A 15,130-nucleotide genomic window follows, 5' to 3' on the forward strand; every position below is an offset into this window, starting at 1 on the left:
GCTCACAGCAGGCTGCAAGGCAGAAGGAAAGTGCTATTTAATGGCACCAGCAAACTGAGGATTCAAATCACAGCAACTATTACCAAAAATTTTAATTTTTAATTATTAGAATACTGTCACAACAAATATGATTGGTGTAAATATTTTTTAAGTAGGCCTGGCACACAGGCTTGGAAGGCTGTAGAAAAGTGAAATTCAAAAGCAAGAGCAAACTGAGGATTAAGATCATCAACAATAAAGATTTTTTTAATTTTAATTAGTAACTATACTGTGACAAAAAATTTGGATTGGTGTAAATAGTTGGCAAGACGGCCTGGCACAAAAGGATGGCAGGCAGGAGGGAGATGCAATTCAAGGAAACTAGGAGACTGATTACTGACAGTCTAAACAGTGATGATTGACAATTTTTGCAATACTGTTAACAGAAATATGATTGCTGACAACAATTGGCTAGGTGGGCCTGGCTCACAGCAGGCTGCAAGGCAGGAGGAAAGTGCTATTCAATGGCACCAGCAAACTGACAATTCAAAGCACAGCAACTATTACCAAAAATTTTAATATTTAATTATTAGAATACTGTCACAACAAATATGATTGGTGTAAATATTTTTTAAGTAGGCCTGGCACACAGGCTTGGAAGGCTGTAGAAAAGTGCAATTCAAAGGCACGAGCAAACTGAGGGTTAAGATCATCAACGATAAAGATTTTTTTAATTGTAATTAGTAACTATACTGTGACAAAATATTTGGATTGGTGTAAATAGTTGGCAAGACGGCCTGGCACAAAAGGATGGCAGGCAGGAGGGAGATGCAATTCAAGGACACTAGGAGACTGATTACTGACAGTCTAAACAGTGATGATTGACAATTTTTGCAATACTGTTAACAGAAATATGATTGCTGACAACAATTGGCTAGGTGGGCCTGGCTCACAGCAGGCTGCAAGGCAGGAGGAAAGTGCTATTTAATGGCAACAGCAAACTGAGGATTCAAATCACAGCAACTATTACCAAAAATTTTAATTTTTAATTATTAGAATACTGTCACAACAAATATGATTGGTGTAAATATTTTTTAAGTAGGCCTGGCACACAGGCTTGGAAGGCTGTAGAAAAGTGAAATTCAAAAGCACGAGCAAACTGAGGATTAAGATCATCAACAATAAAGATTTTTTTAATTTTAATTAGTAACTATACTGTGACAAAAAAATTGGATTGGTGTAAATAGTTGGCAAGACGGCCTGGCACAAAAGGATGGCAGGCAGGAGGGAGATGCAATTCAAGGAAACTAGGAGACTGATTACTGACAGTCTAAACAGTGATGATTGAAAATTTTTGAAATACTGTTAACAGAAATATGATTGCTGACAACAATTGGCTAGGTGGGCCTGGCTCACAGCAGGCTGCAAGGCAGGAGGAAAGTGCTATTCAATGGCACCAGCAAACTGACGATTCAAATCACAGCAACTATTACCAAAAATTTAAATTTTTAATTATTAGAATACTGTCACAACAAATATGATTGGTGTAAATATTTTTAAGTAGGCCTGGCACACAGGCTTGGAAGGCTGTAGAAAAGTGCAATTCAAAGGCACGAACAAACTGAGGGTTAAGATCATCAACAATAAAGATTTTTTTAATTGTAATTAGTAACTATACTGTGACAAAAAATTTGGATTGGTGTAAATAGTTGGCAAGACGGCCTGGCACAAAAGGATGGCAGGCAGGAGGGAGATGCAATTCAAGGACACTAGGAGACTGATTACTGACAGTCTAAACAGTGATGATTGACAATTTTTGCAATACTGTTAACAGAAATATGATTGCTGACAACAATTGGCTAGGTGGGCCTGGCTCACTGCAGGCTGCAAGGCAGGAGGAAAGTGCTATTCAATGGCACCAGCAAACTGACGATTCAAATCACAGCAACTATTACCAAAAATTTTAATTTTTAATTATTAGAATACTGTCACAACAAATATGATTGGTGTAAATATTTTAAGTAGGCCTGGCACACAGGCTTGGAAGGCTGTAGAAAAGTGCAATTCAAAGGCACGAACAAACTGAGGGTTAAGATCATCAACAATAAAGATTTTTTTAATTGTAATTAGTAACTATACTGTGACAAAAAATTTGGATTGGTGTAAATAGTTGGCAAGACGGCCTGGCACAAAAGGATGGCAGGCAGGAGGGAGATGCAATTCAAGGACACTAGGAGACTGATTACTGACAGTCTAAACAGTGATGATTGACAATTTTTGCAATACTGTTAACAGAAATATGATTGCTGACAACAATTGGCTAGGTGGGCCTGGCTCACAGCAGGCTGCAATGCAGGAGGAAAGTGCTATTCAATGGCACCAGCAAACTGACGATTCAAATCACAGCAACTATTACCAAAAATTTAAATTTTTAATTATTAGAATACTGTCACAACAAATATGATTGGTGTAAATATTTTTAAGTAGGCCTGGCACACAGGCTTGGAAGGCTGTAGAAAAGTGCAATTCAAAGGCACGAACAAACTGAGGGTTAAGATCATCAACAATAAAGATTTTTTTAATTGTAATTAGTAACTATACTGTGACAAAAAATTTGGATTGGTGTAAATAGTTGGCAAGACGGCCTGGCACAAAAGGATGGCAGGCAGGAGGGAGATGCAATTCAAGGACACTAGGAGACTGATTACTGACAGTCTAAACAGTGATGATTGACAATTTTTGCAATACTGTTAACAGAAATATGATTGCTGACAACAATTGGCTAGGTGGGCCTGGCTCACAGCAGACTGCAAGGCAGGAGGAAAGTGCTATTCAATGGCACCAGCAAACTGATGATTCAAATCACAGCAACTATTACCAAAAATTTAAATTTTTAATTATTAGAATACTGTCACAACAAATATGATTGGTGTAAATATTTTTTAAGTAGGCCTGGCACACAGGCTTGGAAGGCTGTAGAAAAGTGCAATTCAAAGGCACGAGCAAACTGAGGGTTAAGATCATCAACAATAAATATTTTTTTAATTGTAATTAGTAACTATACTGTGACAAAAAATTTGGATTGGTGTAAATAGTTGGCAAGACGGCCTGGCACAAAAGGATGGCAGGCAGGAGGGAGATGCAATTCAACGACACTAGGAGACTGATTACTGACAGTCTAAACAGTGATGATTGACAATTTTTGCAATACTGTTAACAGAAATATGACTGCTGACAACAATTGGCTAGGTGGGCCTGGCTCACAGCAGGCTGCAAGGCAGGAGGAAAGTGCTATTCAATGGCACCAGCAAACTGACGATTCAAATCACAGCAACTATTACCAAAAATTGTAATTTTTAATTATTAGAATACTGTCACAACAAATATGATTGGTGTAAATATTTTTTAAGTAGGCCTGGCACACAGGCTTGGAAGGCTGTAGAAAGTGCAATTCAAAGGCACGAGCAAACTGAGGGTTAAGATCATCAACAATAAAGATTTTTTTAATTGTAATTAGTAACTATACTGTGACAAAATATTTAGATTGGTGTAAATAGTTGGCAAGACGGCCTGGCACAAAAGGATGGCAAGCAGGAGGGAGATGCAATTCAAGGAAACTAGGAGACTGATTACTGACAGTCTAAACAGTGATGACTGACAATTTTTGAAATACTGTTAACAGAAATATGATTGCTGACAACAATTGGCTAGGTAGGCCTGGCTCACAGCAGGCTGCAAGGCAGGAGGAAAGTGCTATTCAATGGCACCAGCAAACTGACGATTCAAATCACAGCAACTATCACCAAAAATTTTAATTTTTAATTATTAGAATACTGTCACAACAAATAAGATTGGTGTAAATATTTTTTAAGTAGGCCTGGCACACAGGCTTGGAAGGCTGTAGAAAAGTGCAATTCAAAGGCATGAGCAAACTGAGGGTTAAGATCATCAACAATAAAGATTTTTTTAATTTTAATTAGTAACTATACTGTGACAAAAAATTAGGATTGGTGTAAATAGTTGGCAAGACGGCCTGGCACAAAAGGATGTCAGGCAGGAGGTAGATGCAATTCAAGGACACTAGGAGACTGATTACTGACAATCTAAACAGTGATGATTGACAATTTTTGCAATACTGTTAACAGAAATATGAATGCTGACAACAAATGGCTAGGTGGGCCTGGCTCACACCAGGCTGCAAGGCAGGAGGAAAGTGCTATTCAATGGCACCAGCAAACTGGGGATTCAAATCACAGCAACTATTACCAAAAATTTAAATTTTTAATTATTAGAATACTGTCACAACAAATATGATTGGTGTAAATATTTTTTAAGTAGGCCTGGCACACAGGCTTGGAAGGCTGTAGAAAAGTGCAATTAAAAGGCACGAGCAAACTGAGGGTTAAGATCAACACTAAAAATTTTTTTTATTTAAATTAATAACGATACTGTCTGACTGTGACAACAATTATGATTGGTGTAAATAGTTGGCTAGACGGCCTGGCACAAAAGGCTGGCAGTGGCAGGCAGGAGGTAAATGAAATTCAATGGCCCTAGGAGACTGAATATTTGCAGTCCAAAAAATTATGTTTTTTTATGTTTTTATTACTGTTACAAGAATTGTGATTGGTGCCACTAATTGGCTACTTGGGCCTGGCAGACAGGCTGGCAGATATGAGTCGTGGATGGTAGGTAGGGCAGTAATTTAACACAGTATGCTGTGTAAGTGAAAAAAACACAGGACTGATAGAAAATTAAGTTACATTACACTAGCAAAATATTTTAAAATTTTAGATTTTAATATTAAAATTATGTTAAGAAGTTGAATTAAGGGGTGTGCCCAGGCGCCAACAATACGAAGGCTAAGGTATTGTAGTTAGAGGTGTTAAAATATAGTTAAAAAGTTATTTATTACAGAATAAAATCAATTATCAATTATAAAATTTACATATGCATGGATCCACGCTAAATTAACATAAAAACATAGTAATAACAACACTAATAACAGTAAAATTTCTGGCAGCGTTTACTAATACAATGGTTATACAATAGGAAGTGTATGAAGACACTTATGGGTAAGTGGTCCCAATGTGTTTTAGTCCAATGGGGTGTCCCAGAAAAAGGGGGTCACTCGTGATTAAAAAGTGTCCTTTCAAATGTTTTTAAAAAATGAGTGAGTAAAATGATGAATCCGTGAAAGGAAAAAAAGTTGTAAAAAATGTGTTTAAAAATTAAAAATGAGAAATCCAACACAAAATGTAAAAACTTGTGTAGAGACTTGTGAAAAATCCAATATTAAAAAAGTATCCAATCCGGGGTAAAAAAATATATTGTTTAGTATAAATGTCTCAAATCTAAAACTTTAGTGGTAAAGCTGCAACTGTGTATCAGACAGCAGTTATCCAAATGAAAAAGGAAAAAAAAGAAGAAAAAAGAAGAAAAAAGAGGAAGTGTTGATCCTGTGAAGAAATTTAGTGTGCAGATACCATCCAAAATTATCCAAAATTAAAGTGGTTGTCTCTTAATTCCCAGATGCCCCTTAGGGCTTTAGTAGGAGTTAGATGGTGCAAAAAATGTGAAAAAAAGAAAGGGAAAAAACAAACAAACTTGCCGTAAAAAACGAACTTGCTGCAAAAAGGCCTGTGGGAAAAGAAATAAAGTACAATGTGTAAAATAATCACAATAATAGTCTCCTATTGCAATGAGGCTTACCAGGTCAACGCGTTTCGGCCCTCTCTGGGCCTTTATCAAGACCAGTCTTGATAAAGGCCCAGAGAGGGCCGAAACGCGTTGACCTGGTAAGCCTCATTGCAATAGGAGACTATTATTGTGATTATTTTACACATTGTACTTTATTTCTTTTCTTTTCCCACAGGCCTTTTTGCAGCAAGTTCGTTTTTTACAGCAAGTTTGTTTGTTTTTTCCCTTTCTTTTTTCACATTTTTTGCACCATCTAACTCCTACTAAAGCCCTAAGGGGCATCTGGGAATTAAGAGACAACCACTTTAATTTTGGATAATTTTGGATGGTATCTGCACACTAAATTTCTTCACAGGATCAACACTTCCTCTTTTTTCTTCTTTTTTCTTCTTTTTTTTCCTTTTTCATTTGGATAACTGCTGTCTGATACACAGTTGCAGCTTTACCACTAAAGTTTTAGATTTGAGACATTTATACTAAACAATATATTTTTTTACCCCGGATTGGATACTTTTTTAATATTGGATTTTTCACAAGTCTCTACACAAGTTTTTACACATTTTTTGTGTTGGATTTCTCATTTTTAATTTTTAAACACATTTTTTACAACTTTTTTTCCTTTCACGGATTCATCATTTTACTCACTCATTTTTTAAAAACATTTGAAAGGATACTTTTTAATCACGAGTGACCCCCTTTTTCTGGGACACCCCATTGGACTAAAACACCTTGGGACCACTTACCCATAAGTGTCTTCATACACTTCCTATTGTATAACCATTGTATTAGTAAACGCTGCCAGAAATTTTACTGTTATTAGTGTTGTTATTACTATGTTTTTATGTTAATTTAGCGTGGATCCATGCATATGTAAATGTTATAATTGATAATTGATTTTATTCTGTAATAAATAACTTTTTAACTATATTTGAACACCTCTAACTACAATACCTTAGCCTTCGTATTGTTGGCGCCTGGGCACACCCCTTAATTCAGTTTCTATACCAGGTGATATCTAGGTATCACCGCCACAGGCATATAAGGTATAGGGGGCGCTGGGATACACTCTCATTTTATGTTAAGAAGTGCAATGCACATATGACTCTATGAGTGGTCGCACTGGCTGGCTGCTACGTAGGGCAGCAATTATAACAACAGTATGCTGTGTAAGTCAGATAGACAGTTAGACACAGGCCTGATAGAAAATACAATTAGATTACACTAGCATAATGATTTAAAGACTTTTTTTTGGAAATTTTAAGAAAAAGGTTAAGCACATACATATGAGTCGTGGCTGATACCCTTGGAAGGGCAGCTATTAAAAACAGTAGGCTATGTATGTCGGATACACACACGCCTGATAGAAAATAATATTAGATTACACTAGAAAAATGATTGAAATTATTTTTTTTGGGGGGGAAATTAAAAAAAGGTTAAACACATATGAGTCGTGGCTCATAGACTAGGGAGGGCAGCAAGTAAACACAGTAGGCTCTCTATGTCAGCAAAACACACAGGCCGGATAGAAAATTATATTAGATTACACTAGCAAACAAATTTAAACTTTTTTTTTTTATATATTAAAATTAAGGTGAAAGAAAAATAGATATGAGTGCTGGGTGGGTGGCTGCCTGGCACAGACCAATTAACCAAAAGACTGGAAAAAAAAGAGGTATATTAATGCTGAGTGAGCCTAACAGACACAGGCATGATAGTAAATGTAATTAGATTACACTAGAAAAATATTTTTTTGTGTTTTTCTTTTAAATTAAAAATAATGTTATAAACGGATATTAACACTGCTGGCTGGCACAGAGCAATGAACCAGAGTATATGCTGTGTGACACTGGCCTGATAGAAAATGAAAAAAAATTACACTAGAAAAATAATTATATTTTTGGGTTAGTTAAATTTAAACTAATGTTGTTAGGGAGATATCAGTGGTGGCAGTAGTCACAGCATATGCTGTGAGCCTTAAACACACAGCTGAAAGCCAGGCAAATGCTAATAAAAAAAAAAAACGAAAAAAAAAAAAAAACGGCATGAAATATAGCCCTAAAAAGGGCTTTTTGGGGTGCTGTGCTTGCAGCAGAGATGAGTGGAGTCTTCTGGACTGTAAATACACTAGCCTAGCTATGTTTTTCCTATTAATGTCAGGAGCAAAAACATAACACGTCCTCTCATTAAAAAAGCAAGGTCGTTATGAGTCTAAAATGGCGGATTCCGAGTAGCTGGGAGTGTCTGTGAGGGAGTGTCTGATGTTGATTGGCTCTAATGTGTCAGGCGGCTGTGACATAAAGGGTCAAAGTTTCCACAATGATGACACATAGGGGCGGATCGAACATCGCCATGTGTTCGCCCACAAACGCGAACGCGAACAACCTATGTTCGCTGTGAACCGTTCGCGGGCGAACAGTTCGGGACATCACTACTGACGTTGCGTTACAGGCTAAAAGACTTGCGATACAGTGATACCGATAAGACTTGTAATAGCTGCAGTGCTGTTTTAACGTTGAAATGGCCATTTTTTCAGTGTTAAAACAGGAACACAAAACTCGTAATCCAGGTGAATGTGAACATGATAGTATGATATAAAAACTAAACTGCAGATTGCAATGAATAATTAAACAAACACAGCAATAATCGATTGGATGTTTATTGTAGGTTAGGGGGTGTATTTATTTTTATTTGGCTATTAGATTAGGTGTAATTGTATTTATTTTTATTTGGCTATTAGATTAGGTGTAATTGTATTTATTTTTATTTGGCTATTAGATTAGGTGTAATTGTATTTATTTTTATTTGGCTATTAGATTAGGTGTAATTGTATTTATTTTTATTTGGCTATTAGATTAGGTGTAATTGTATTTATATTTATTTGGCTATTAGATTAGGTGTAATTGTATTTATTTTTATTTGGCTATTAGATTAGGTGTAATTGTTTTTATTTTTATTTGGCTATTAGATTAGGTGTAATTATATTTATTTTTATTTGGCTATTAGATTAGGTGTAATTGTATTTATTTTTATTTGGCTATTAGAATAGGTGTAATTGTTTTTATTTTTATTTGGCTATTAGATTAGGTGTAATTGTATTTATTTTTATTTGGCTATTAGATTAGGTGTAATTGTATTTATTTTTATTTGGCTATTAGATTAGGTGTAATTGTTTTTATTTTTATTTGGCTATTAGATTAGGTGTAATTGTTTTTATTTTTATTTGGCTATTAGATTAGGTGTAATTGTATTTATTTTTATTTGGCTATTAGATTAGGTGTAATTGTATTTATTTTTATTTGGCTATTAGATTAGGTGTAATTGTTTTTATTTTTATTTGGCTATTAGATTAGGTGTAATTGTATTTATTTTTATTTGGCTATTAGATTAGGTGTAATTGTATTTATTTTTGATAATATTTTTTTTTCTAATCTTACAGCTAGATTACGAGTTATGCACGCTATAGGGAAATTAACAAATGCAACAGAAGTGCGTTATTTAAAGCCCTATAGCGCAGCCATTACAAGTTTTTAAAAATCTGGCTTGTGCACACAGACTTGTAATCTAGCTGATAGTCGTCTAGATTACGAGTTTTGCGTTATGAGGGGTGCGGTGCTAACTTGCACGTTATTTCACTGCTCACTTCCCTACAGCGTGGTATTACAGGTTTATAAAAACCCAGCGTTATCAGGCAAGAAGTGAGCATAGAGCAAAATTGAGCTCCATACCGCACTCCAATACCAACACTGCTGAAAGCTGCGGTGAGCTAGTTTTACGTGCTCATGCACGATTTCCCCATAGACATCAATGGGGAGAGCCAACTGAAAAAAAGTCTAACACCTGCAAAAAAGCAGCATACAGCTCCGTAACGCAGCCCCATTGATTCATATGGGGAAAGAAAATGTATGTACAGCTAACACCCTAACATGAACTCCGAGTCTAAATACCCCTAATCTTACACTTATTAACACCAAATCTGCTTCCCCTGACATCACCAACACCTACATTATAATTATTAACACCTAATTTGCTGCTCCGGACATGACAGCCACTATAATAAATATATTAACCCTTAAACCACCACACTCCCACATCACAAACACTAGTTAAATATTATTTACCCCTAACCTGCCGCCCCTAACATCGCCGCCACCTACCTACATTTATTAACCCATAATCTGCCGCCCCCAACGTCGCCGCCACTATACTAAATTTATTAACCCCTAAACCTAAGCCTAACCCTAACACCCCCTAACTTAAATATAATTAAAATAAATCTAAATAAAACCTACAATCATTACCTAAATTATTCCTATTTAAAACTAAATACTTACCTATAAAATAAACCCTAAGCTAGCTACAATATAACTAATAGTTACATTGTAGCTAGCTTAGGGTTTATTTTTATTTTACAGGCAAGTTTGTATTTATTTTAACTAGGTACAATAGTTACTAAATAGTTATTAACTATTTAATAACTACCTAGCTAAAATAAATACAAATTTACCTGTAAAATAAACACAAACTGACCACAGCAATGTGATAATGACCAACACTAACTAACTGACGACAGCAATGTGATAATGTCCAACACTAAATGATCAAAGTAATGTGATACTGACCAACACTAACTAACTGATCACAGTAGTGTGATAATGACCAACACTAACTGACCACACCAATGTGTAATGACCAACACAAACTGACCACAGCAATGTGATAAAGACCAACACTAACTAACTGACCACAGTAGTGTGATAACAACCAACACTAACAAACTTACCACAGCAGTGTGATAATGACCAACACTAACTGACCACACCAATGTGTAATGACCAACACTAACTGACCACAGTAATGTTTTAATGACCAACACTAACTGACCGTAGCAATATTATAATGACCAACACTAAATGACCACAGTAATGTGATAAAGACCATCACTGACCACAGCAGTGTGATAATGACCAACACTAACCAACTGACCACAGTAATGTGATAATCTCCAACACTAAAAAACTGACCACAGCAATGTGATAAAGACCAACACTAACTGACCACAGAAGTGTGAAAATGACCAACACTAACTGACCACAGCAATGTGATAATGTCCAATACTAACTGACCACAGCAATGTGATTATGACCAACACTAACTGACCACAGCAATGTGATAATGACCAACACTAACTAACTACCACAATAGTGTGCTAATGACCAACACTAACTGACCACACCAATGTGTAATGACCAACACTAACTGACCACAGTAATGTTTTAATGACCAACACTAACTGACCACAGTAATGTTTTAATGACCAACACTAACTGACCATAGCAATGTTATAATGACCAACACTAAATGACCACAGTAATGTGATAAAGACCAACACTAACTGACCACAGCAGTGTGATAATGACCAACACTAACTAACTGACCACAGCAATGTGATTACCAACACTAACTGACCACAGTAATGTGATAAAGACCAACACTTACTAACTGACCACAGTAGTGTGATAATGACAAACACTATTTAACTGACCACAGCAATGTGATAATGACCAACACTAACTGACCACAGCAATGTAATAATTACCAACACTAACTAACTGGCCACAGTAAGGTGATAATGACCAACACTAAATAACTGACCACAGCAATGTTATAATGACCAACATTAACTGACCATAGCAATATGATAATGACCAACACTAATTAACTGACCACATCAAAGTGACAATGAACAACACTAACTAACTGACCACAGTAATGTGATAATGACCAACAGTGCTATCTAACTGACAACATAAATGTGATAAAGACCAATACTAACTGACCACAGTTGTGTGATAATAACCAACACTAACTGACCACAGTAATGTGATAATCTCCAACACTAAAAAACTGACCACAGCAATGTGATAAAGACCAACACTAACTGACCACAGCAGTGTGAAAATGACCAACACTAACTGACCACAGCAATGTGATAATGACCAATACTAACTGACCACAGCAATGTGATAATGACCAACACTAACTAACTGACCACAGCAGTGTGATAATGACCAACACTTACAGACCTCAGCAACGTGATAATGACCAACACTAACTGACCACAGTAATGTGATAATGACCAACACTAACTAACTGACCATAGTAGTGTGATAATGACCAACACTAACGTACTAACCACAGCAATGTGATAATGACCAACACTAACTGAACACAGTAGTGTGATAAAGTCCAACACTAACTAACTGACCACAGTAATGTGATAATGACCAACACTAACTGACCACAGCAATACACTAACTCACCACAGCAATGTGCTAATGACCAACACTAACTGACCACAGATGTGTGATAATGGCCAACACTATTTAACTGACCACAGCTATGTGATAACAATCAACACTAATTGGCCACAGCAATGTTATAATGACCAACACTAACTAATAGACTACAATAGTGTGATAATGACCAACACTTACTAAATGACCACAGTAGTGTGATGATGACCAACACTAACTGACCACATCAATGTGATAATGACCAACACTAACTAACTGACCACAGTAATGTGATAAAGACCAACACTAACTAAATGACCACAGTAATGTGATAAAGACCAACACTAACTAACTGACCACAATAGTGTGATAATGACCAACACTAACTAACTGACCACAGCAGTGTGATAATGACCAACACTAACTAACTGACCACAGCAGTGTGATAATGACCAACACTAACTTACTGACCACAGCAGTGTGATATTGACCAACACTGACTTACTGACCACAGCAATGTGATAATGACCAACACTAACTTACTGAACACAGTAGTGTGATAATGACCAACACTTACTTACTGACCACAGCAATGTGATAATGACCAACACTAACTTACTGAACACAGTAGTGTGATAATGACCAACACTAGCTTACTGAACACAGTAGTGTGATAATGACCAACACTAACTGACCACAGTAATGTGATAATGACCAACTCTAACTAACTCACCACAACAATATGGTAAAGACTAAATCTAACTGACCACAGCAGTGTGATAATGAACAACTCTAAATAACTGACCACAGCAATGTGATAATTACCAACACTATCTAACTGACCACAGCAATGTGATTATGACTAACACTAGCTAACTGACCACAGTAATGTGATAAAGACCAGCACTAACTGGCCACAGTAGTGTGATAATGACCAACACTAACTAACTGACCACAGCAATGTGATAATTACCAACACTATCTAACTGACCACAGCAATGTGATTATGACTAACACTAGCTAACTGACCACAGTAATGTTATAAAGACCAGCATTAACTGACCACAGTAGTGTGATAATGACCAACACTAACTAACTGACCTCAGTAATGTGATAATGACCAACACTAACTAACTGACCTCAGTAATGTGATAATGACCAACACTAACTAACTGACCTCAGTAATGTGATAATGACCAACACTAACTAACTGACCACAGCAAGGTGACAGGGGCTTAATCTGCAAATATACTATATAATGTTTTTATGTGTCTTCAAATGAAAATAATAAAAAGTGTATATTTTGAAATGTATACTATGTTACTTTTGAAGGAAAAAAAAACGATATAGATTGACAGACAAATGGATGGATGGATAGACAGATAGATGATAGACAGGCAGACAGACAGATTAGATATAGAAAGACATTAATATTATAATTATTGTTTACTTGTAAAAGTGAATGTACAACAATTAATCAGTGTTCTGTATGGTGAATATATCAAGCTGCAGCTGTCAGAACAGGGAAGGCTCAGTATAATTTATTACCCAGTTGCACAATCAGCTAAAACAGCCCTTTTGATGTTATCTGGAGTCTTGTTATGTTCATGTAAGGGGACATTAATCCTGTGTAAAGTGACGTGTACAATAGCACAGTAACACACCCAGCGGATGTTTGGGACAGGATGAAATATTACAATATTGTACATAAAATTTCTCAATACATTTTCTGTATTTGCTATAAAAAAAAACACAAGTTTGTTATATTTGTCTATTTAATTAACTGGCTGATAAGAACATATAAAGTTTGCCAATTTTCAAGCAAAAATTGAATTAAAACCAGATTACAGATAAAAGCTATTATGTGCTTGAGATAATGCATCTGTGCAGAGCTGAAACTATGTGTAAACTTGTAGTCAGTTCTTTAATGAAGAATATAACAACCAGCACTAAACCATCATAGGGCCACACCATACAACGTATACATGACTATAACAAACAGCACTAAACCATCATAGGGCCACACCATACAACGTATACATGACTATAACAAACAGCACTAAACCATCATAGGGCCACATCATATAACATATACATGACTATAACAACCAGCAATAAACCATCATAGGGCCACATCATATAACATATACATGACTATAACAACCAGCAATAAACCATCATAGGGCCACATCATATAACATATACATGACTATAACAACCAGCAATAAACCATCATAGGGCCACATCATATAACATATACATGACTATAACAACCAGCACTAAACCATCATAGGGCCACATCATATAACATATACATGACTATAACAACCAGCAATAAACCATCATAGGGCCACATCATATAACATATACATGACTATAACAACCAGCACTAAACCATCATAGGGCCACATCATATAACATATACATGACTATAACAACTAGCACTAAACCATCATAGGGCCACACCATACAACATATACATGACTATAACAACCAGCACTAAACCATCATAGGGCCACATCATATAACATATACATAACTATAACAACCAGCACTAAACCATCATAGGGCCACATCATATAACATATACATGACTATAACAACCAGCAATAAACCATCATAGGTTCACATCATACAACGTATACATGACTATAACAACCAGCACTAAACCATCATAGGGCCACACCATACAACATATACATGACTATAACAACCAGCACTAAACCATCATAGGGCCACACCATACAACGTATACATGACTATAACAACCAGCACTAAACCATCATAGGGCCACATCATACAACGTATACATGACTATAACAACCAGCAATAAACCATCATAGGGCCACATCATACAACATATACATGACTATAACAACCAGCACTAAACCATCATAGGGCCACACCATACAACATATACATGACTATAACAACTAGCACTAAACCATCATAGGGCCACATCATAGAACATATACATGACTATAACAACCAGCACTAAACCATCATAGGGCCATATCATACAACGTATACATGACTATAACAACCGGCACTAAACCATCATAGGGCCACATCATACAGCATATACATGACTATAACAACCAGCACTAAACCATCATAGGGCCACATCATACAACGTATACATGACTATAACAACCAGC

The sequence above is a fragment of the Bombina bombina genome, chromosome 6 (genome assembly GCF_027579735.1).
Source record: "Bombina bombina isolate aBomBom1 chromosome 6, aBomBom1.pri, whole genome shotgun sequence".
In the NCBI taxonomy this organism is placed as follows: domain Eukaryota; kingdom Metazoa; phylum Chordata; class Amphibia; order Anura; family Bombinatoridae; genus Bombina; species Bombina bombina.